At 33.7% G+C, this 16,761-nt stretch overlaps 1 long non-coding RNA gene across 1 annotated transcript in view; it reads left to right on the forward strand.

Annotated features, from left to right (window-relative positions):
* LOC120593887 (uncharacterized) overlaps window positions 1–16,761 on the forward strand; it is a 153,824-nt gene that overhangs the window by 16,244 nt on the left and 120,819 nt on the right. The window contains exon 2 of the long non-coding RNA XR_005650461.1: window positions 4,245–4,292. This is a non-coding gene — a long non-coding RNA (uncharacterized LOC120593887). The remainder of the gene's footprint in view (window positions 1–4,244; window positions 4,293–16,761) is intronic.

Raw genomic sequence — 16,761 nt, forward strand, 5'->3', positions numbered from 1 at the left:
CAATTTAAGTAAATCTGTGGTACCTTTTGAACTGCTGCCCTTTTGCTGGAGCTTGGGATGAGTGTTTATGAACAAGCGAGTCTCTGCATGGGTTCTTTAGCAGGACACCTGGGTTTCCAGCAGCCTTCTGTCTTACCTGATAGAATCCCTGCTGATTTTCACAGCCCGACGTGGGAGATCCTCTTCCTAGCACTGGTTCTCTGGGTTGGGGAGGCCAGTGTGGTGCTGGGACCTCTTGCTCCTCAGCAGGGACCTCTGCAGCCTAAATATTCCTTCTGATTCTCAACCGCCGTAGACGGGTGTGGGAATAGCCCATTTAGCATCTCCGCCCCTCCTACATGTTTCAGTGTGGCTGCTTCTTTATATCCTTAGTTATAGGACTTCTGTTTAGCTAGTCTTAATATGGTTCTGCAGATTGATTGCTCTACAATTTAGTTGTGATTTTGATGTGGTCATGGGAGGAGGTGAGCAGTGTTTTCCTACTCCACCATCTTGACCAGAACTCTCATGAAGTCTTATTCATTTATTTTTTTCTTTGTTACCTGTGCCTTTGGAGTCATATCTAATTAATCATTGCCAAATCCAACATCATGAAGCTTTTGTACATATGCATGAAATATCAGAATTACCATACCTACTTATTGTTTCCATTTGCCTTAAATATTTTTCTATTTTTTCTATTTTTACTTTTTAAGTTACTTATTTTAGATGAGTTTCTGTAATGCATTTGGAATTGAGCTGATATCTAGCTGAGTTTCATTCTTCTGATACATTTCTGGTTTACCACTAGCAATGTCCAAACTTCAGTTTTTCCCCCCTATTCTATGATATTGCTAACAGCTCTACTTAGCTTCTTAGCCTCCAAACTAAGGATTGGCAAATGACTTAAGAAAACCCACATTGAAAGTTGAGCTTGCTTCTCTAAATTTCTCTTTTGTACTTCTTTGGTGCTTTTGGTATCTCATGTGTGCATACAGTCATTTTCCATAGTTTACTAGTTTTTCTAGTTATTTTTATTGGCATGGTTAGCCTCTTCTGAGATAATCTGCCATAGTCTCTCCACTGAGTTTTTAAATGTCAATTACTGTATATTTAATTTATATGAATATAAATATATTAAATATTTACATATTTAATATATATTAACAAAAAAACAAATATTTCAAACACTCTAGGTCATTTTTAATTTTCTGTTTTGCTAAGATATAGTTACACTTTAAAAATTATTTTAAATATATTAAACATGGTTATTATATAATCTGTGTTTGATAATTCCAAGAAATGAAATCCTTATAGATTTGTTTTTGCTGGTTTTCTTTCATTGTGCTTTATTTACTTATGTTTTTAATAGTTTGTTCCACTAGATAACATTTGTGTTTGCTGTAATCTGGCTTCAGGTGCACTACTTGTGCGCCACTTTATTTATTTATTTTTGATGCATTCAAGTGATGTGAATTTGGCACATATATTTACTCGAGTGCTAGGTTGTAGTTACAATTTCCTGTAGTTTTATGTTTTTCCCTGCTTTGCTCAGTGTCAAGACAACTTTCTTTGCAGTCCCTAAAGCCAGGGCTCCTGGATCACCTTTACATTGAGGGGTAACCCTTTGAGCTCCCATGAGAGAGTCTACTATTACACTCCTAGGTGGTGTTTTTGTTTGTTTTCTATCCTTTATTCCAAACAAGATCTGTAAGTTTAAACTTTGGTCAAAACGGATGACCAAATATTCTCAGGGTAAAAGCAAATTTAGCACTCTGTTTACCATCTTTTGAGTTCTCTTTCACTTAGATTTTAGATTAATAATTTCTTACTATTTTTGTCTTCTGGAATGCTTTTAAGAAGGTAATTTTGTACATTACCTTTTATTTTTTGTTTTTTTTTTTTTCAATGATAGAGTTGGTGTAAATACCCTGGGTCTCTCCATTGCCTGAAACAGAATTTTCTGTTTGATCATAAAATTTGGAAAGGCTTCATAGGACCTTTCTTTTTCTGTTACCGTTTTCTTCCCACTACAAACCCACATACCCATACCCATACCCATACCCATACCCACATACTCACACCTTTAAAAGGAGACATATTCTTCTACTTTTTAAACTTTGCTTTTAGGAAAAAGGTTTGAAATGCATCTACTATGGTCTGTAAAGCTGAGTTTAATTATTATTGGTAACATAGTCATTATTATTGAATTGTAATTATTGCAAGAATTATAATTGTAATAAGGATTGTATTTATCATTAACATTCTTTAGACTATGAAACTTAAATAGTTTTCAGAAGGTAGAGATTTAGGCTATAATCAATATAACTGGATACTTCTATAATTATAAGAGTTTACTTCTACTTAAGTCACACTTACTTTAATAGTGAAAAATAAGTAAAAGCTTAATATTAAAAGCAAGAATAGTCCTCCTTTTAAGTTTTTGTCTCACTCTTTACCTCTCCATTTCCTGAGTGGCTAGAAATTTGCTAACTTGATGTAAGTTTTTCAGGAATCTATACACATATGATTAAGTTTTCTAAATACTTTCAGAATTTATTTTATCTTCCTTAAAGCATGAATAACCCAAAGACAAGAACTTGTTTTAAGATGATTTTAAATAGTTTCCTTTTATGAAAGATTACCTAATCAGTATTAGTTGATGAAGAGAGCTATTTTATGGTAGAGTAATACATAACTTTAATGTTCTTTTAGTGTTTGGCTTTGTAAATAAATATGAAGTAAATAAAACCACCATTCTTTTCTAATCTTCATGAATAATTTCTCACCGGCCCTGGGTGAGAGGCTGTTTTCAAGGCCATCCTATGATATCTACAAAGATAAAGTTAAGACCTGGTAGTTTAAGCCTCTCTGAAAGCATGTCTAAATTACAGAAGTGAAGAGAACTTATACTTAATCTTGGGTAATTTCAGTTGTGGAATTTAAAATGAAGCAGCTAGGGGGAAAAAGTTTACTTATTAGAAGCATAAAACCTACTGACTGTATCTTGGCCAGTGTTCCCTTTTTTCCAGTAAGCTGTCTGCTTTACAGAGGTGTATAACCCTAATGGCTTGTTGTATGCCATTAAAAGGTATTGTACACTCATAAAAGAATGACATTTTGATCAATGCTGTTAAAAGAATTACTGTCTTGACACAGAAAAGCTTTCCTGCTGCAAGTTTAAAAATATGCCTTTAAAAGCTTTTTATTGAATACCTTTGCATCCCTGAGAAATATGCCATTTTGGCATGAGGTTACTCTGAAGTATTCCACATTATAACTTAAATGCAAAACCTATTTACCTTTAGAAGTAACAGAGCCAAACAGGTATTTCCCTACCAAATGGAGCTTAAAGACATGGTAGCATCTTAAACCACCATATCTGAACTAAAAATAGAGTTTTTGTAAAGAGAAAGCTAGTAACTAAATTATCACTTTTTATTTTGTGAGGTATTGATTTTTTTTTTCATGCTCTTTTGTTTAAACTTTGTGGTTTTAATTTCCCTTTGGATTTAGGAATCATGCCTTTCCACCTAATTCAGAGATCTTTTCTAATCACCTGGGTATTGGTTCTCTTAAATGGTGATATGTTGGATGTCGTTTTCTACTGTTCTTCTTCTTTTATTATCTTTTTGATTAGGAGTTTCTGAAAACCATGTCATAATAGATAGTCTTCCAAAGCTGTCAGTTTCTTCTGTATACACTTGGTCTTTTACAGATTTTTTAATGTATCATTGCTATAATTTTAGCTTTATTTCAGACTTTAAGCCTTCTGCTATCACCTAACTTCTGACCTTATACTGTGTTTTTCTGACTTGTAAACTGAGCATTGTGAAGTTCAATACTCTAAAAACCACAATTTTCTTAAATATGTTACTACACAATGGTTATTTACTTGATGGGTTTTAGAATTTGTACTTTTTGAATTTAACCTTTAAATCTAAAGCAATCTAATGAACTTTTCACACATTTCAGGGTATAGGCATATTTTAGGATATATAAGATCGATTTTTATATAGCCTGTTGGCTATATATCTGTTTTACTTGCAAAAGTAGGTGTTTTGGTGGTGGTGGTGGTGGTGGTGGTTTTTATTATTCACTACCCATTAAGTGCCAGGTGATTTATATATAGCATTGATAACACTAAAACTCGTTACAGTTATGTGCCATGTTCTGTGCTAAAGTACTTCCCATGGCTCAAAAAAGTGTGAGCCCCAATTGTTGTGTCATTCTAACCCTATTTATATCTTATTTATTTGTTCTAGGTGGTATGAACTTCATTTTTAAAACGAGGAACCTGAAGCTCAGACAGAGTAAGTACTTTGACCACTGACACAGAGTGAAGGAGTGACAGAGCTGGCATCTGAAACAGGCTGTTTGACTTCAAAGTATATTTTCTGCTATATCATACTCGTTCTTTTTCCTTCATCCTTCTCATCACACCTCCTTTTAATAATCTGTGTGTATTCAAAGATGATTTTTATTAGAAATTTTGGAATAGGGATTTATTTCATGATTTCTACTCATGATTTGGAGAGAAGCATATTGAAAATATAATTAGAGTAGGTATCAGGAAATCTGAATTTCTGTACTATCTCTGATTCTAGCCATGTGACATTGGACACATCATCTTTTTGGGGGTCTTATTTATAAAATGAGGGCATTGGACTAGGTGAAAAAAACTTTAAAATCTGACTTAACTATTTTGATTTAATGTTTACACTTGTTCATTTTAACACCAATAAAACTTAATCACCTGTATTTTAGCCCATTAAATATTATATTTTTATTTAAGTTGGGGGCAAGGAGCTCTGATTTTTATTTTTTACTTGCATTATTACATCTGATGTTGAAATTCAATAATTGTAAGAAATTCCTTATAAAGAAGGAATTAATTTTATTATAAGGATACTCTTTTAAACTATTCAAAATTCTCTTAGTTTTTACAGTGAGAAAGAATAATTCTGGGAACCTAAATATTATAAAAGGAAATAAATTATTTTTAATAGAAAATATTTCCACCAAAGAGGATTGGAATAGATTATTGCCACCTTCAAGTACTTGCAAGTTCTTTGTCGTACAATAATACTATTAGTAATTATAATAAGTAATATTTATTGAGAATTAATTTTATGCTACCGTATTGTACTAAGCATTTTATATACATTATATCTTTTAACACTCGTGAAAACCTTATGAGGTAAATACTATTGTTATTCCCGTTTTACATACTAGGTAATAGCAAATTTTGAGGTTAAGCAATTTCTCCTAAGGTTATATTGCTGGTAAATGCTAAGATTCAAACCTATAGAGATTTTCTTCACATTTACAAAATGGAGTAATCGTAAGAGGTTACTGATAATACATATCAATATTAATATGTTTTAAACACTAATCTTTTTAAGAAAGAGTGGATCTGGATGACTTGTGATGAATGGCAGTTTCCAAGTTCTCAGATTTGATCACTGCCAATTACATATTTTATTAATGTAGTCTTACAACAAGTAATAGCTATTGGATAATTTTATAACATTACTTATTTTCTGAAGTTAAAAAACTTATTGTAAATTTTAGAAAAACATTCTTTGGAGTTTGGGATGTGAATGGGTGAGTGTGTGTGTGTGTGTGTGTGTGTGTGTGCGCGCGCAAATACGCATGCACGTGCATGAATTGGTAGCTGTAGAACTGAGTAACCAGCCATTCCAGTTCATCTAGACTTGGGTTTTTAGATTAGGGAACTTTCAGTGCTAAAACTAGGAACTTTGATAAAAAGTCAGGGCAAGTCTGTATGTATATGTGTGTTTGTGTGTGTGTGTGTGTGTGTGTGTGTGCGCGCGTGTGTGCGCATGTATGTGTGTAAAGTAATAGTAGTAGTTGGGCTACAGGGAATTCAGATCTTAAAGAGCATAAAACAGCTCTGAATTCAGAGCCTAGACTGATATTTATTTGTTTTATTAGCAGAAAGCTCAGTCTCCTGTGTTTTCCCTGTTTCAGATAACCTTTTCTTGTCATCTAAGAAATTAATTTCTTTGTTGGAATCATTGCAAGTAAACTTGATAGCAGGAGTGCTGTTATTGAGGCAACTTACACAGTGATTTGCTAAGTACAGCCTCTTCATAAAAGGTGAAGCAGAAGTCGATTTATCGATCACCACCAGGATTTCAGGAACTTGTTGAACTACCTGATTTTTTCTCCTTCTCAGAAAGCCCACTATTTTTATTTCTCTTTATACCTTAGCATTTAGTGGGGATTTTTTTGTTTGTTTGGTTTTGGAAACACTTTTTACATGTATTTCTACATCATGTAAACATTTTTTTGTGTGTATTTGCTTTTTTCTAGAGTAGAGTTAGATCTGTCTAAAAAACTATTATTGGGTTAAGCCTTATGCAGTTGCCAAGATTTGATCTGTTTTTGACCAATAGCAATGGAAATTTCATACAGTTTAACGAATAGTTAATTTAACTTTTAGTTTTTGGATATATTAGGCTACAACTTAAATTTAAGTGGATTATTTCATCAAAATCCTGGTTAATGTTAGAGAGGAACTGACATGAACTTTGGGCTGATTACTTTATGCTGCCAGTTACTAAAAATACATTTTACAAGGTATAAATCATGTGGAAAAACTGAGCATTGCACAGCCATTAATATTAGACGAACATTTAAAAATTTATTTTAACCAAAGGTTAAGACTAAATTTAATCATTTTTATTTCTTAGAATTTTGACCCATTATATTAATTTTAAGCTATAGTGGGTTATATAAATGTTCCTTTTGGAAGAAAAGTGTTCTTTTCATGAAATCAGATTTTTAAATTGTTGCTGTATTATTAACAGAAACAAGTACTGACCAATAAAATTACTTTCTGTGCATATTAAACAGTTCATCTGAGTTCGGGTTTGCCGCTTTGGATAATTCATGTTCCTGGAACAAACATAGAGAGTAAATATGAATTTTTTTGAAGAAATATAGCTAATTACTACTTTTTGTCTTAGCTTCATATAGTATTAAAATTTTCAGACTCTTGTGGTATGTATAAAATCGCACATGTGACTTTTTGGTATCAAAACCATATTTTTTTGTCTCATCTCTTTAATTCCACATTTGTATAACATTTACCTCATAAACGGGAAGGACTCCCTTTATGGTTCCTAATTGTGGCTGCAGTAGACTAAATTCATGTCGAGCAATGATTTCATGTTATAAAAATAATAAGCTAATATATAATTTTAAGTAATTAACTATAGCATTAAGACTATTGAATCTCTTACATGCTAAAAATGACCTGGGAGATAGATATATATTTTAACAGTCTTTTGAAAAATTGAAATTCAGATCTCATTCCTTTTCCCATTATGATCTCTCTTAAATACTTTTGGCAGTGTCTTAGTACATCTCTTCATATGTCTCTGTGATTAATTTCAAATATTTTGAGCGCCGTCAATGATTTAAGTATTGTACTCAATTTAATGTATTTTTTCACAAACTACTTTGTGACTATTAAAGAGTAATATATATGAGCTGTAGTTTGGTAGGTCTTTCAGGAATAAAGCATCATGATTATAAGGACTATTTAAAAAAAATCTTTAGGAATAATTCTCGTTGTTATAAACTATGAGATAATAGACCTAATTATAATATAACATGTTCCATTGCTCTAAGATGTCTAACTTGAGTCTATCCTTAAATAGTTTAGCTTGAAAAAGTAAGTGTGAAGCTGGGACGATCCTGATCAAATGGGAATTTAATACTACATGTAGCTTTCTCAGAGACTAAGTTCATGCAGAAGTTGACTAGAGGACATCATGTTTCTTTGATCAAAAATCTTCATTGATCACAAAGATTGACGTATTGTAAGTGTACAACTCAATGGGTTTTTGTAACCTGATGACACCTATGTAGCTAGCACCTTGATCAAGAAATAGAATATAAGTTATACCCTGGAATCCCTCTTAGTGCTAATGTACAAACTGAATATCGAGCTCCATGTACTCAGCTAAATTTTAGTTGAGTATTAAGTAGTAATCTAGATTTAAAAACTCTCTGAAGAGCAAGGCTACTTAATATTTGTACAAAAATCCAGATAGCTATATTTTCATCTTTGACATACCAGCTGTGGCCTGCTAATATTCAACTTAAGTCTGCAGAATTTTAAATGTCTAGAGTTTCCTTAGTTGTCTTTGTGATTGCTGAATAAGCACTTAGACAATTTTTAAGTTTGATCCTGATTTATTTGATTAACTACATTGCTTGGACAGTGACTGACATTCAAAGCTGACGATTGGCCCCTTAGATTTCTCTGCTTTGAGGTGCTGAAATTACAAAAACTCATATGCAGCAATTTTGCTATTCAGACTGACAATTCTGTCAGGTCAAATAGTATGATTACTATGCTTGCTGCAAGTGCGTTGTTATTGCTAGTCCCCTCCCCTGCCCCTTGAAAGAATCTAGGTGGAAGCTCTGGTTTCTGAAGGTGAAAAGCTAGAACATCAATCTACTGTCTCCACTTGGCTTTAGTTTCTCTGTTGAGTCCTTCCATGTGTGCTGAGCTGTTCCAGTCACAGCCCCAAAATCATTGGTGTTTTTCACCAATGTTTTGTGAAAGAAAGATCTGTCCTCTTTGGCGAGATTGAAATGAGTAATGGTCTGTCGACACTATTGGCAAGTGGCTTTCATGGTCCATGGCAGATCTAATGAGCTACAGCAGCCTGGTTGGAAAATTCAGCTTTTGAGTGTCTAAAGGATCCCTGGAATGGACTTTAGTTTCTGTATGCATTAAAACAGCAATAACAACAACAACAATACAATCTTGACAAACTTATAAGTGTCTTTTAAATTGCCTTGTAAGCTATTTTGTAACAATATTCAAAGGTTTCCAGTTTCAACTACAATACATACTTTTTTGCAGAACCTGAAACAATGAGTAATATAAACTATTTGACAATGGTAGTTTTGCATCAGGAACTGAATTGATAGTACGTTTGTTCTATAAGATCAGTTATTCATTCATATTTTAGAGCAAGGAAATTATGTAATTTGCACCCTACAGTGTGGACTGTATATATTGATTTTCTCTCTTCGACCTCCACGTTCTTTCTGCCTGTACAACTAGATATACCCCGATATGGGAATCAATGGTATTGAATGGAAGCATATGAAAGTGTGATAGGCTTGTGGTTCAATGGATAACCCAATATATATAAGCACAGTTATACCCAAGGATTAGGGTTGCAACCTTAGTTATTTCTGTTATTCTGAGAATGGAGAGTGGTCTGTCATATAGAAAAGTAACTAAACCATTTTGTCTAAGCTCATATGAAGGGAGTGTTTCATTTCAAGATTGAAGGAACCTCTGTTTATGTGCTTAGATAATGGTGTTTTATTAACTTACCTAAACTGCTTTAATGTATCAGTTTCAGGAAAATGTTTCTTTCAAATGATTTGATCACTTATTCAAAGGTGATGTTAGAGGCTATTTAGTTGATTATTTTCATATCATCTACAAGAAAGCTTCAGAGAAAACTTTGCCAGACTTTCTAATTTGTAAGTATAACTACCTAGTGACCTCTGACAGCCAGTTTTTACTTTGCTGTAGTGTTTGGATAAAAAGATTATTATTCCTCCTGAGAAAGAGGATGCAGGTAAAAAGAAGCACAGAGAAGTCATTTAATAACATTGTACAGATCAATGGAGTCACTTATTGGGCATTGTAATAGTTATAACTATAAAATAGAGTAAATGAAATTTGTCTACTAAAGTGTGAACTTCCCACATTTACAAGTAGAGACCAAAAATTCTTTGAATTAAACACGAGAATCTTGATACAAAAAGGCATGTCTCTCATACAAGCTGTTGTAGCACATGAAATGATTTAGGGCCTATAGACAATAACACACAATATAGAATAAAACAGGAGCACCTAAAACAGGATCAGAATGGGAATGGTTCTCTTATTCATACTTTATTCTTTAGTAAAGAGCACTGAAAGTTATCAGATCACCATAATCAATTTTAGAACATTATTTATTGTCCCAAAAGGAAACCCACACTCATTAGCAGTCATTCCCTATTCATCTCCCCCAATACCCCAAGCCCTAGGCAACCACTGATTTATATGATCTAAGTTTTAAAAGTTGTTGGTTTGAAATTCCCTGCTGCCTTCCAAGGACATTCTACTTCAAACCATTTGATTGATTATACAAGTACAATAAAAAAACTGTGACTATTCTCTTTGTTAATACAAGTCTTGTAAATCGAAGAGTGACATATAACTGCATTCTTAGATATATCTAATTATACATAGCTTCTAAAACATGAGCCTTTTTCAAAAGGTTTTTACCATAAATATAGACCTGTTAAATATACCCATCCCCTGCACTCCCCTTGCCCCTGACTCTGATCCTTAACTTAAAGATTCAGAATATTGATCCTGTCTGAGTCCCAGAGTTTTTGGACTAAGAGATTCTGACTCATTCTGACAGCACTCACAAGGAAACAAATTATTCAATATAATGTAAAACGTACTTGCCCAGGGAATTGGGCACTGTATTTTCTGAACAGCACATTCTTTTTCTATAATTAACCTATAGGACAAGCCAAAATATTATCAGTAAGTCGCTGTATATTTGGAACCAGAACAAGCACGCTAGTTCCATAGTTCAAACATTGAGTGGCACCATTCTCTTACAATCAGACTGAAGTAGGCAGAATAATGACCTCCCTCAATGTTTATGTCCTAATCCCCAACACCTGTTACCTTACATAGCAAAAGGGACTTTGCAGATGTGATTAAGGTAAAGTCATTAAGATGGGGACATTATGGTGGATTATATAGGTGTCCAATCTAATTGCATGTTTCTTTATGGTTGGAGAACTTTTTAGTGGTGAAAGGAGATAGGATTATGAAAGAATGAGAGAGACAGCAGTTTAGGAAGGACTCAACCCATCATTGCTGGCTTTGAAGATCATGGCAGGGGCCCATGAACCAAGGAATGCTGGAAAAGGAGAAGAAATATATTATTCTCTAGAGCCTTCAGAAAGGAATACAGCCCCGCTGACACCCTGATCTTAGACCAGTGAAACTCACGTTAGACTTCTAACCTGTAAAACTGTATGATAATAAGTTTATGTTGTTTTAAGACATTAGATTTGTAGCAATTGGTTATGGCAGCAGTAGAAAACCAATATACAGACCTCTAGATTTCTTACTATAAGTATCTCATCGGTGAGCCTTGGCCAAGCACACCTTCTCCTAGAACAGTGCATGGTTTTGTTGTGTTTGCCTCAGTGGCTCTTCTTTCTCTATATCTCCGATGCCTTCCTCAAAGCCCTTTCTTGAATGACTTATCTATTAAAACACATTTAATAAGAACATAGTCTTGAGTGTTAGATGGGCTGGGCTGAATTCTGGCTTTTCTATTTTACCAGCTGGGTAAACCTTAGACAGGTGACTTAGTAATCTAAGCATTGGTTTTCATAAACGAAGTGGGAATGATAATGCCTACCCTTTGGGGATGTTGGGAGGATAAAATAAGGTAATGTATCTAAAATGTCACAAAGCTTGATATATAGTGAATCCCTAATAAATGATAGGAGTTTGCCAATACCATGCATTCTAACACTTGCTAAGATATAAATATGTTAAGAAATATTGGTACAACTATTGTATTAGGTAACTATTCCACAAAATTCTCTTCATAGCCCTGTGGCTCCCAATATTGAGCCTTTAAACCAAAAGGCTTACTTTTGGAAACTTTAATGGGTAAGTTAAAACTACCTTTGGTTTATAGTGTAATATGTAACACCTTTTAATATTTCCTTTCTTCTAAAAGCTAATGTGAAATAGAATGCACTAAGGAAAACCTGGAATTCTATTTCTACTATGAAAAAAAATTCCTAATGACTGGAATTATTTCTTCAATTTTTAAAATCCCTAATGTCTGGCAAATGGCTGACACATAATAGGCAGCAGTAAATATTTATTAAATTGAAATAAATTGAGTCTAAGCAGCAGTTATTCTTTCACAACCTGTTTTGAATTCATCCCTTTCATTTCCACCCTAATTAAAGCCTTGCCCTTTACAGTAGTTTTTTAACTGTTTTTTGCTACTTGTTTTTTACCTATTTAACTGATCTTCCACGGGACCACCAAACTGGTCAATGACTGTTGTACATTATATCCTCTCTTATTTTGTTTTTATTTTCATCCCATTGCATATTGCCTAATAACCATAATTTTAACCCATTGTTTCCCAATGTTTAATGGCATGCTGCATGTAGAAAATGATGATATTTGTGTAGTACAGTGAGGTAGTAAGCAAGCCATCTTATGACTGGAGGTTTTGGACTCCAAGGCCTGACGATATCACCATCTCAGTACACCTGTCACCCAGTTTGGGTGCACCAGTGTGCATTGGCGTACTAATTGGGAAGCTCAGCTTAATCTATCCAGTATTTGAGACTGGTCGCAATTGGAATTTATTCATTCTTCTAAATAGATTTTTTAAAATTAAGTTTATTGTGACATTGGTTAATAAAATTATGTTGTTTCAAGTATACAGTTCAATAATACATCATATGTATATTGTAGTGTGTGTTCACCACCCAAAGTCAAATTTCCTTCTGTCACCATATATTTGACCCCTTTTACCCTTATCTACTTCCTCCCCACCCCTCTTTCCCTCTGGTAACCATTAAACTGTTATCTATATCTTTGAGTTTTTGTCTTGTTCGTTTGTTGCTTCCAGTTTTATATCCTGCATTTAAGTGAAATCAAATGGTTTGCAACTTTTTCTACCTGACTTATTTTGCTTGGCATGATAATCTCAAGATCCATCCATGTTGTCACCAATGGCAGAATTTCATCTTTTCTTATGGCTGAATAATATTCCATTGTAGTGAGCACTTTCTGTGTGAATGCTGAGCTCTGAGGGAAAGGAATCGAGAGTACCAAATCAACTATTCTGCCAAAACCTTCAATTCCAGGCAAATAAATCTGTTTACTGGCCTCCAAATGGGCCTTCTATATTTTTCTTATACCTTTGCTCATGACTCTTACTGTTTTTAAATAACTTGTACTTCCTAAACATCTGTCTGAATCTTCCTGCTGTCTCCTCCATGATGATTTCCTTAACACAGTTACAATGTGGAAGTTTTATGTGTTATATTCTTTTCCATTTAATTATATCACTAACTCATTCAGTTTGGTGCCCACTGTAAAGCCTAGACTCTTTCCTTATATCCTTCTTCACTTTTTTTTTTTTAATCTTTGTCGGTTATTTTCCTCTATACAGGAAATGTTGCCATTGTTCTTATTATATTTATCCTGCTCCCTCTCCCTACAACTTTGTATCATAGGAATTCTGAGAAATATTTAATGCTATTACAATCAATATAAAATAACATTTATTGTGCACATACATTTATTGGATAATAGCAAGTGTTTTTTAAGCTCATACTAGGACCAAGCATTATTCTAATACCTTTATGTATATTTAATATATTTAATCTTCACAGTAGCTGTTATAAATATAAAATATTTTTATATCTCCATTTTACAAATGAGGACATTGAGGCACAGACAAGTAACTTACCAAAAGTTGTACAGCTATTGAAATATAATCAGTTAATGCAGGCAGTTTTGACATAAGTTCATACCAATAACCATTTTTTAATACTGTGCTGCAAAAAAAAAAAAACACCCTAGTTGTATATATACTAGCAGACCAGTAGGTACTTATACCTAATACTAAGTACCTAAGTTATGCAATATTACATGTAAAATGAGAAGTTGTAGTCAGGGAATATAGAATTTGGAGAGTATGATGACACATAATTAGCAAGTGGCCAGCGTTATAAAAATCAAACGTTAATAAGAATATTATTTATAGAGCATCTACTATATGTGCCAAGAATATAAACTGGGTACTTTACATGTATTATCTCATTGAAACTTTACAATAACACTATCAAGTAATTGCTCTCATACCTATTTTATAGATGAGGAAAAAGAATCTCAAATAAATAACTTGCCCAAAAGTTACTAAGCTGGGAAATGGCAGAGCTGAGGTTGGAATCTGGGCATGTCTGCTCTGTTTTCTTTTCATCATGCTGTGCTACCTCTGATGATAGTGTGTCCTGGCAGAAGGGCAAGACACAGGCAAGCAAGCTATTGTTAGAATATAGTTAGAGCTGGGCTTAATTTGGAAGATAGTACTGTGATGATGCTACTTTTCTCTTCAAATTAGAATCTGAGGAAGGTATATTGCCAATATTCTGGAATAAAACCAGTAAAAGCAGTATTCGTTGTTGCTAAATTATTACCTTGTGATCCTGGCTAAGCGTCTTTCCCTTTTTGTGCTTCTGGTCTATCTTCTATAACGTATATGTGGTTAATAGACATCTATTTAAACCCAAAGATGTTTTATGATGTTAGCAGTTGTGTTCAGGCTCTGGAAGTAAGTACCACGTAAATACTTGTTTTTATTTCTTAGTCTGAACACTGACATTTGACATCACCATGTTTTCCTTTATAGCATCACACTTTTACATTGCTATGTATTTTTTTTTCTTTTGACACTGACAAAGAGATTTGTTCATAGAGAACCGACTCTGAAGATGGCAACTCTTCATTGTATCTCAGTGGCTTAGGCTCCACATGAGGTTTCTTCTCTGTCTTTAATTAAACTTGTTTTTTTTCAGTGTTGTAGCTGGGAGCACTGTGTTGACACAACTCACTCATGTACAGAACAGATTAAAATGTCAGTGTTCTAATGTTCTCATCTGTGGGAAAAAGAAAATATTTGGGATATTTTATTTATAACTTTTAAAAGACTCCTCTGTAGAGAAAGATTGCTTGTAGGATGGAAAACCATTTGACAGTTAAAGAGACAGGACTCTATTATTAGTCTAACAAAAAGACGGGGGAGGGGAATGGTGGGTAATATGAAAACTTGCTAAAACACTTTTCTAGGGATTTAGAACACATCTTTCTCTCTGTTTCCTTCTTAATTTTCACTTAATTGTATCATTTAATTCCCTAGTGCTCTGCTTAATCCTTCCAAATGCTGTGTATGCAGAATATTGACAGTTTCCGCAAAAGGCAGTTAGTCAGTCATTACAGTAAACCCATATATTATGTGGAAGAGGACTACTAGTCAAGGGAAATGGAATTGGTATATTGAGCCTTTAACCTTCAAATCATAAGTCTGACTATATCTGTTTTTACAATGGAGTCATTAATATTTGCTAGCTATTTATTGAATAGGCCAGTAAATTCATCATGCCACAGCTTGAGACCCTTTTCTGCCTATCGGGCATTCACAAGGTATAAGCTACATCAGTTAACATCAGGTGCCATGCAAATTTTTAGAAGTCATAGTAAAAAGATAGATTTGCTGCCAATTCATAAGGTAGGGACTTAATAAGAGAAGCTAAGACTGATGGGACACTTATAGTGTATCCGTAGTATTTGTAAATATCTATATGTATTGATATATTGACTGTCTAATCCTCACAGCTCTTTGAATAGGTAATATTATCTTCATTGGGCAGATGGGAAACCAAAGCCTGTAAATGTAAAGTATCTTGCCCAAGACAACACAGGAAATAAAGAAGTTGGATTTGAATCTGTGGATTCTAGTTCTGTAGCCTATTCTATTAGAGAGTTTCTGAAAGTTTGTTAACTTTTTATATTGTACAGTCTGGGAGCTTTTACTCTCTGGTGATATTGTTAAACCAACATTTAGTATTGAGTAGATAAAGATAAAATTTAAATGACAAAGCAAATCCCTTCTTATGTTCATGTGGTAGGTGGTGGCCAGGCAAAATTTCTGGTCTTCTTTAGGTATATCATAACTGGCAAAGGAATTATGAATTTTCCTGGTTTGCCCACATGAAAGCAAAAGGTAGCTTTCCAGAAAGGCAGACATTAGCATTCCAAGTGGCCACTCTCTACTCCTGGTTTTGGAAATTAGCTGTCCTCTCGCAGAGAGCATCTGCCTTTCAGCCTTATTTAGAAATTTGCTTGATTTGAGTTGTCCCCTGGGTTAACAGCTGTGGAATCTATATTTCTAAGGCATTCTCCCTTCTATGTAAATTACAGATGTTCTCTAATGCCCTTTTGGGCTGCTTTTGGAAAAAAGAAAGATGAAAAGTCTTTTTCTTCTTAAAGGGACCTATCCTAGGTTTTAAGTAGGAAGAAATACATTTACTGAGTTTTTTCCCTTTATACTTCCCTTCAATCTTTGAAACTACTCTCCACAGCCCTGCTGCTATGAGATCAATTTATTGGCAAGGGTTATTCAAACATGAGCAGAATTTGTGTCCTCTTTGGATTAAAGCACGAAAGCCAACAATAACATTTTTTTGTGTGGGAACTGGTGCGCTATACCCAAATCAGACTACACTTGGTGGTCTGTAATTTATTCCAAATTAAAAACATGCATTTGAGGGGAAAGAGGGTCTTTTCCCAGGTTTTTGTTTGTTTTTACTTTTTGTTACTTTTTTTAACCTGTTGTTTTTAAATGGATGTCGTTTTAGAGGTACATTTTTTTCTTCTTGATTTGGGGGTGGGAGGGTCAGGTACTTAAAATGAGATGTATAATAGAATTCTTTTTTTAAAATTAACATTTATATTAAGATATAACATAAACAGTTAAGTAAACAAATCTGAAATGTAAAGCTTAATGAATTTTTATGTGTATATATAACTCCTTTCTTTTCCACTTCCATTTTATTTAACTTTTACTTTTGTTATTCCCTTTGGCTGGAGGGAATAAATCA

Source organism: Pteropus medius, unplaced genomic scaffold, assembly GCF_902729225.1.
Source record: "Pteropus medius unplaced genomic scaffold, Ma_sr-lr_union100, whole genome shotgun sequence".
NCBI lineage: Eukaryota > Metazoa > Chordata > Mammalia > Chiroptera > Pteropodidae > Pteropus > Pteropus medius.